Source organism: Pagrus pagrus (genome assembly GCF_965226575.1).
Source record: "Pagrus pagrus genome assembly, chromosome: 14".
Taxonomy (NCBI): Eukaryota; Metazoa; Chordata; class Actinopteri; order Spariformes; family Sparidae; genus Pagrus; species Pagrus pagrus.
Window position 1 is genome coordinate 30,723,816 of NC_140198.1, and position 6,684 is coordinate 30,730,499.

The following is a 6,684-nucleotide window of genomic DNA, read 5'->3' on the forward strand; positions in this document are numbered from 1 at the left end:
ATTGTCTTGATGTGGCGTCTGCCACGGGGTAATGGCGGTGCTGCTGCACGGCGCAGTTGGGTCCGTCTCTCGAGTGTACTCGCACAGAGGGGAAACCCTTACGAAACAAAAGTATATTGCAATATACTAGAATTTATATTGCAATACATTAGAAAATATATTTCAATATATGATAAACTTGCTCATATATTTGAAGATGTATAGCAATATATGGATGGACAACCTATTGCTATATATTGATTCATATATTGTAAAATACATTGCTGTGCAAAAAAAAACTGTATTACATTATTGCATATGTTTATTGAAACAAAGTATTTTTTGAGTTAAGCAAGCTCATGCATAGGTCATTATATTTAATTTACATTATATAGCCATATGGATGGACCATACATGGCTATGTATTGATTCATATATTGTAAAATGTAGATGACAGAGTATTATAAATTAAATTATCATTAACAGCAGGAAAAAATGGCAACATTTTTTTTCTTTGAGTCCCCTTTTAATTCTCCACATGACATTTCGTCTTCAACATTTTATTCCTACAAATGACATTTCATCCTCAACATTTCAGTCTTCCACACTGGAACGTGGAGGTATACATGCATAAAGGTTGGCATAATGTGGCAGATCAACTAAGATAAATTTTCCTTGAATTTCATCACATCAAAAACCTGTTTCCTGCCCTGTAACACTCTTTTCAAGCCTACATTGTCTAAATTTGGCACTGAACTGTGTGATTTGTCATACGGTCTTCAAACAGCAAAACATTTTCTGTTATTAAAGGATAACTACCGTTTTTTACAACCTGGACCTTATTTCTAGCAAAATATATGGTCATTTACTCACCCAGATAACTTTGGTGTCATTTGGAGTCGTTCGGACGAAATTAGATCCAGCGTAGCGCCGATATATCCATATAATGCGAGTGACGGGGCATCGACACACAGCCTCTATATAACGTATTATCTGCCAGGAAACTAGTTCATTTCACTAATATTTTGTCATGATACGCTAGCGCCATTCCCCTCTGAGTCCGGGCTCGTCCGTTATCAACATCCGGGGTCAAACTAGCAGTAGCAGCTACAGGTAAACAAGCCGGGCTGTCGTGGGTGCGTGGTAGTAGGTCAACCTACAGACCCCAGATGTTGACAATAGACGAGCCCGGACTCAGAGGGGAATAGCGCTAGCGTATCATAACCAAATATTAGTTAAATGAACTAGTTTCCTGGTAGATAATGCTCATAAAGGCTGGGCTTCGGTGCCCAGTCACTCGCATTCTACGGATATATCGGCGCTCCACTGGATCTAATTTCGTCCGAACAACTTCAAATGACACCAAAGTTATCTGGGTGAGTAAATGACCATATATTTTGCTAGAAATAAGGTCCAGGTTGTAAAAAACGGTAGTTATCCTTTAAGTCTCCTTACCACAATATAATAATACACAGTGATTATGTGTCCATTATCCAACAAAATAGTAAAGCTGTTCCTTTTCATTATTCTAGTGAACTGCTCTGAGTAATACAGTTCTCCTTTGACTAAAGTTCTGAGCTTTGGTTAGTTGTGAGCCTGTGTAAAGTGGCTCATCATTTACTGGAAACTTTTCATTACCGCCTACTCTCAAATGTGATTCTTCATTTACTGACTTGTCAGTGCTGTCTTCCATGGGAAATTCTTCTCCACTGCCAATGGATTTAGAGTCAGTAAAAGACTGCCATAGTGGTTCAAACAAACCAAAATCAACACTGTCCTCAAACAAGAGTGGGGAAGAAGGATGTCTTAGGATATCATCACCAGGGTCTGCGTGCAGGCTCTGTAACGGGAAAATACAGTAAGTCCAAGGAATAATTGACAAACATAGGTGCTAGGAAATTTGCACAAAAATTAAAACTTACAAAAAATATTAAAGATGTGGCTTTATTTTATACAGGGAAAAATAAGGCTTAGGTTAATAAAAAGCAAAATACTTGAAGTTTGAAGACACGAAAATCAGATGTGAGATCATTGCCCTGTTAAAATTACTTACTGTGATGTCATCACCATGATGTGCATTTTCAGATCTGTTGTCAGAGGAATCCTGATCCAGGTTCTGTTGTGTAAGAATAAAGAAGTCTTAGAGAAAGTGCTGTCAGACATAGTCAAACACAGAAACCATTACATTAGTAGTAGTAGTTATTAGTAAATGATTTACAGTAATCCCACCACCATCATGTTCGTCTGCTGAGCCATTGTCAGAGTCATGGTCAGAGGATCCTGATCCAGCTTCTGTTGTGTAAGAATAGAGAACAGTTTTAGACAAAGCATATGTATGGTATACATATGCATGGAATACATACATATATATATATATATATATATATATATATATATATATATATATATATATATATATATATGTAACTCGCTGTTGTATGTTTGATATGCATTATAATTAGGCTGTACTTCATATATCAATATTTAATGCATCCTAGTAAAAAATGTACTACAAGGAACTCTCTTAAAAAAGGGGCGATAAATGTCCAATCAACGAGCAGCGGGTGCCGCTGTGGGACCGTCCCAAAGCACTCACAGGCGGCCCAGTCCTCACGCAACAGTCCCTCCCAGCTGCAGTCAGAGAAGGAGAAGTTCACCCCTCGCGTCCAGACTGAGGGTCGCGCATGCGCGAAGCCGCCGCTGGCTGATCCCACCCTGGCTTTCAGTCAGGGCTGGATGTAAATGTAAAATGTTCTTTGTCCAAAATGAATCACTGCTCTAAAATAAGTTCATTTGTAGTTCTAAACATATTAAGGGTGTTTTTTATCTCTCCCAAGACGTTATTCCTCTCTCCTACAGCGTCCATTACAATTAAATGCACATCATGGCCAGTTATGCAAATTAGGTGATGACGTCATCTAGCGACTTATAGCGACTTTTAGGACAGCCAATAGTGACTTTCCTTACTGAGGCGTTGGCAACAGTGGCACGAAGCAGAGCACTGGCGCGAACGAGCCCCCACTTTGCCTCAGCAGTGAGAGGAGAGAAAAAAATGAAGTTTGCGCTAGTGAGCTGGACAAAGGGGAAGGATAAAGATGCGCTGAGTATAGTCCCCGTAAATTGGATCGTAGACTTCGATCCTGAAAAATGCTAGCTACGTTAGCAGCCTTTAGCGCGCTAGCTAACTTTCGCTAACATTGGTGGTCTTTAGCTAGCCAGCCAACGTTATCGGTCTTTTGTCAGCTAGCTAACGATATCGACCGTTAGTTAGCGCGCTAGCTAGCTAACTAACATGAGCCACATGAGACCTTCATTTGAAGTTTTAGCTAACTAGCTAACGTTAGCGTTAGCTAATGAAGCAGGACTCAAGTGACTAACGGGTTCCGCTTCATTTGAATTTTTAAGTAGGAGTGAAACATTAATTAAACACAATTTTAAAAGTCCTACATTCAAGAATGTCAGGTACGATTTGGGTTAATTATAATACTTAACTGCCAGTCAACATTGTCAACCAAAATTGTACAGTAAAAATCAGTTTAGCAGCTGCACATGGCAGCGAACTTTAACATGTGTTAAAATGAATAGACTAAACTTATATTAAAAAAGCAGGGGCAAAACGATACAAAAACTGGAAAAGAAACTGGAAAAATTGGACAGTAAAATACAGTATTTGATGTTATGTAATCCACATAGTTTTGTTTCTAGGCATTAAATTCTGTCTTGCTACTATTTTTTTACTAACAGAAAAGGAGTCTACACTTAAGACTGCTGAGCAGAAACTCTTGCAAGAGGACCTGCCAAAAAGCAAGAAGAGAAAGAGGATACCCAACAAACTTTTCCTTGACACACAGGAGGAAACTGTAGAACAAGTTGCAAAAAAGGTAATGGGGTTCTTGTCATGACAGCTATTTTGAGAATATATTTTTACATTTCTGTCAGTTTTGTAGGTGGGTTGTGTACCAGACTAACACAAACAATGGAAAATAGAAAATATTTACTGTAATTGTTTTGGGACCAGCGGCATGGTGGGGCACAGCATGAGGGTTCTTGGTTTGAACCCGCCGGCTGGCTGGGGCCTTTCTGTGTGGAGTTTCCTGTTCTCTCTGGGTACTCCGGCTTCCTCCCAGAGGCCAAAGGCATGCAGGTTAGGTTAATTGGTGACTCTAAATTGCCCATAGGTGTAGATGGTTGTCTGTCTGTATATGTTAGCGCTGCTGGGTTGTACAAGAACGTTCCTGGCAACTTTTTAAAAAATAATGGAACTATCCACCTTTTTCTGAACTTCAAAAAAGTAAGCCGGTTTTGCTTTTCCGGGGGGATTGGTTACACCCCGCTTTTCCGAAACCCCGCTGTTCCGAAAATAGACTTCCATTCATCGTAATGGCGTGGCTTCCAATTTTTTCTAAAGACCCCGCTATTCCGAAAAGGCTATTGTGGAACCCCTGACCCTAACCCCTAACCCTAACCATATTGGGAAGTAATTGGAACTTGAAAGTCGGATTCGGAACAGCAGTGTGTCGGAGTGGGGTGTGTCGGAATGGAGGGGTTTCGCAATGGAGGTGTTTCGGAACGTCAAGCTGTTCCCGGTGGAATTGTATGTTTATGTTTCCATGGTTTCAGTAGTCGCGGTAAACGCACAGATCTTTTTGTTTTTCATTGAAAATCTGAAAAACACATGGATCATCACGCCAGCTTTTAACAATGGATATCACACAAATGGACATCCATTGTTAAAAGCCAACGTTAATAAATCCATGCGTTTACCGCAACTATTACTACTGAAACCATGGAAACGTAAACATACAATTCCACCGGAGGAGCAAAAGCTTAAAGCTATGGTCGACTAACAGAAAGATTTGAAAGATTTGTTACATTATTTAGATGGTGGTTATGGTCCAATAGTACGACCTACACAATGTGAAGAGTAAAAGGAACCAAATAAATCCATTCTCTCTAGCGCCTGTAAAACTGAAAAGAAATTGACCAATAGGAGCCATCCAGTCCGGATGGCTAATAGGAGCCATCCAGTCCGGATGGCTCCTATTAGATAAATTTTTTTTCTAATCAATTTTTAGATCATTTATTTGCTCGTGGCAGCTAAATAAGGCAGCAAGTGATGCAAATAAGAGGAAAGAATGAATGAAACCCCAACGCGAAGCGGAGGGGTTTCGGATTTATTTCCGGATTTTGATTTTATTTTTCTGGATTTATTTCTCCGTAACAACCTCTCGCCTGGTCACTACTCAACTGTTTTGCTAACCCTCCTCCCGGTCTTGTCCATTTGTTTTCAACAAAGCCTTTGCTAAATCAATATGATGGATTATCATATAGGCGTTACGATGTGTGTATTTGTGTGTCTTATCGATCATAAACAAGTGTAACCCTTTCTGTACCTTTCCTATAGGCAGGGCCCTGTGTTCATAACTTTTATTCCCCTTGTGTTAATTAATCAAGCCCTCTTAAAATCAGTAACCCTAAATTAAATAGCTTTCTCTGTGTGTTATACTGTCAGCGTTCAAAACCCAAACTCTTTTTTACTCTTGGCTCTGTAAAGTAACTTATGACTCATTACTACCAGACATCACAAAACAACTTCTCTCAAATTAAGTCAATTTATTAACTAAACAAAAAATGATGACCTTTGGCGAACTCAGATACTCTTCCAAACAAAAATATTAGACACAGAAATTGTCTAGCTTAAAAGTATTCAGTATAGAAAATAGCCACAGCTTTCATGAAATTCACTAGGCTTATTTTAAACCCAAAAGATTTTAAATGAAATTCAAATCAAATCAAATCAAATTTTATTTGTATAGCCCAAATTCATAAATCACAGTTTGCCTCAGAAGGCTTTACAATCTGTACAGAGACGACACCCTCTGTCCTTCGACCCTCGATAATACCAAACCAAAGCCCACGTTACACCACCAGCCGCTTCACGTTTCAAACAAATTTTCCCCACTCAGCGACACACCCGCTGAGAAACAAACTCTGGTTATTGGCAGCTCCATAGTACGAAACGTGAAGTTAGCGGCACCAGCGACCATAGTGAAATGCATCCCAGGGGCCAGAGCGGGCGACATCAAATCAAATTTGAAACTGCTGGCTAAAGCTAAACGTAAATATAGTAAGATCATAATACATGTCGGCGGTAATGACTGCCGGCGACGCCAGTCGGAAGTCACTAAGATTAATGTTGAGTCGGTGTGTAACTACGCCAAAACAATGTCGGACTCCGTAGTTTTCTCTGGGCCCCTGCCAAACCTAACCAGTGATGACATGTTCAGCCGCATGTCATCATTCAACCGCTGGCTGTCGAGGTGGTGTCCAGCAAACGATGTGGGCTTTGTTGATAATTGGCGGACTTTCTGGGGAAAACCTGGTCTCATTAGGAGAGACGGCATCCATCCCACTTTGGACGGAGCGGCTCTCATCTCTAGAAATTTAACCCATTTCATTAGCCAACAACCAGCCTGACAACCCAGAGTTGAGACCAGGAGGCAGAGCTGCAGTCTTACACGCTTCTCTGAGCTTCCATTAGATCAGTTGCACACCCAAAACTTCATTGAGACTGTGTCTGCCCCCCGACCACCTAAATTAATTAAATTAATCAAATCAAAAGTCCACAGAAGAGGAGTTGTGCATGAAAATCTAATAAAAATTAACAGCAACTCTGCAATCTCAAAACAAGACAAGAGAATTAAA

At 40.1% G+C, this 6,684-nt stretch overlaps 1 long non-coding RNA gene across 1 annotated transcript; it reads right to left on the reverse strand.

Moving 5' to 3' along the window:
• Positions 1-1,614: 1,614 nt before the first annotated feature.
• LOC311269428 lies at positions 1,615-2,260 on the reverse strand. The gene is made up of 3 exons (XR_014624090.1): positions 2,198-2,260; positions 2,033-2,095; positions 1,615-1,819 (listed from the first exon to the last, which is right to left on the reverse strand). It is a non-coding gene; the product is annotated as an uncharacterized lncRNA (long non-coding RNA).
• Positions 2,261-6,684: the final 4,424 nt, after the last annotated feature.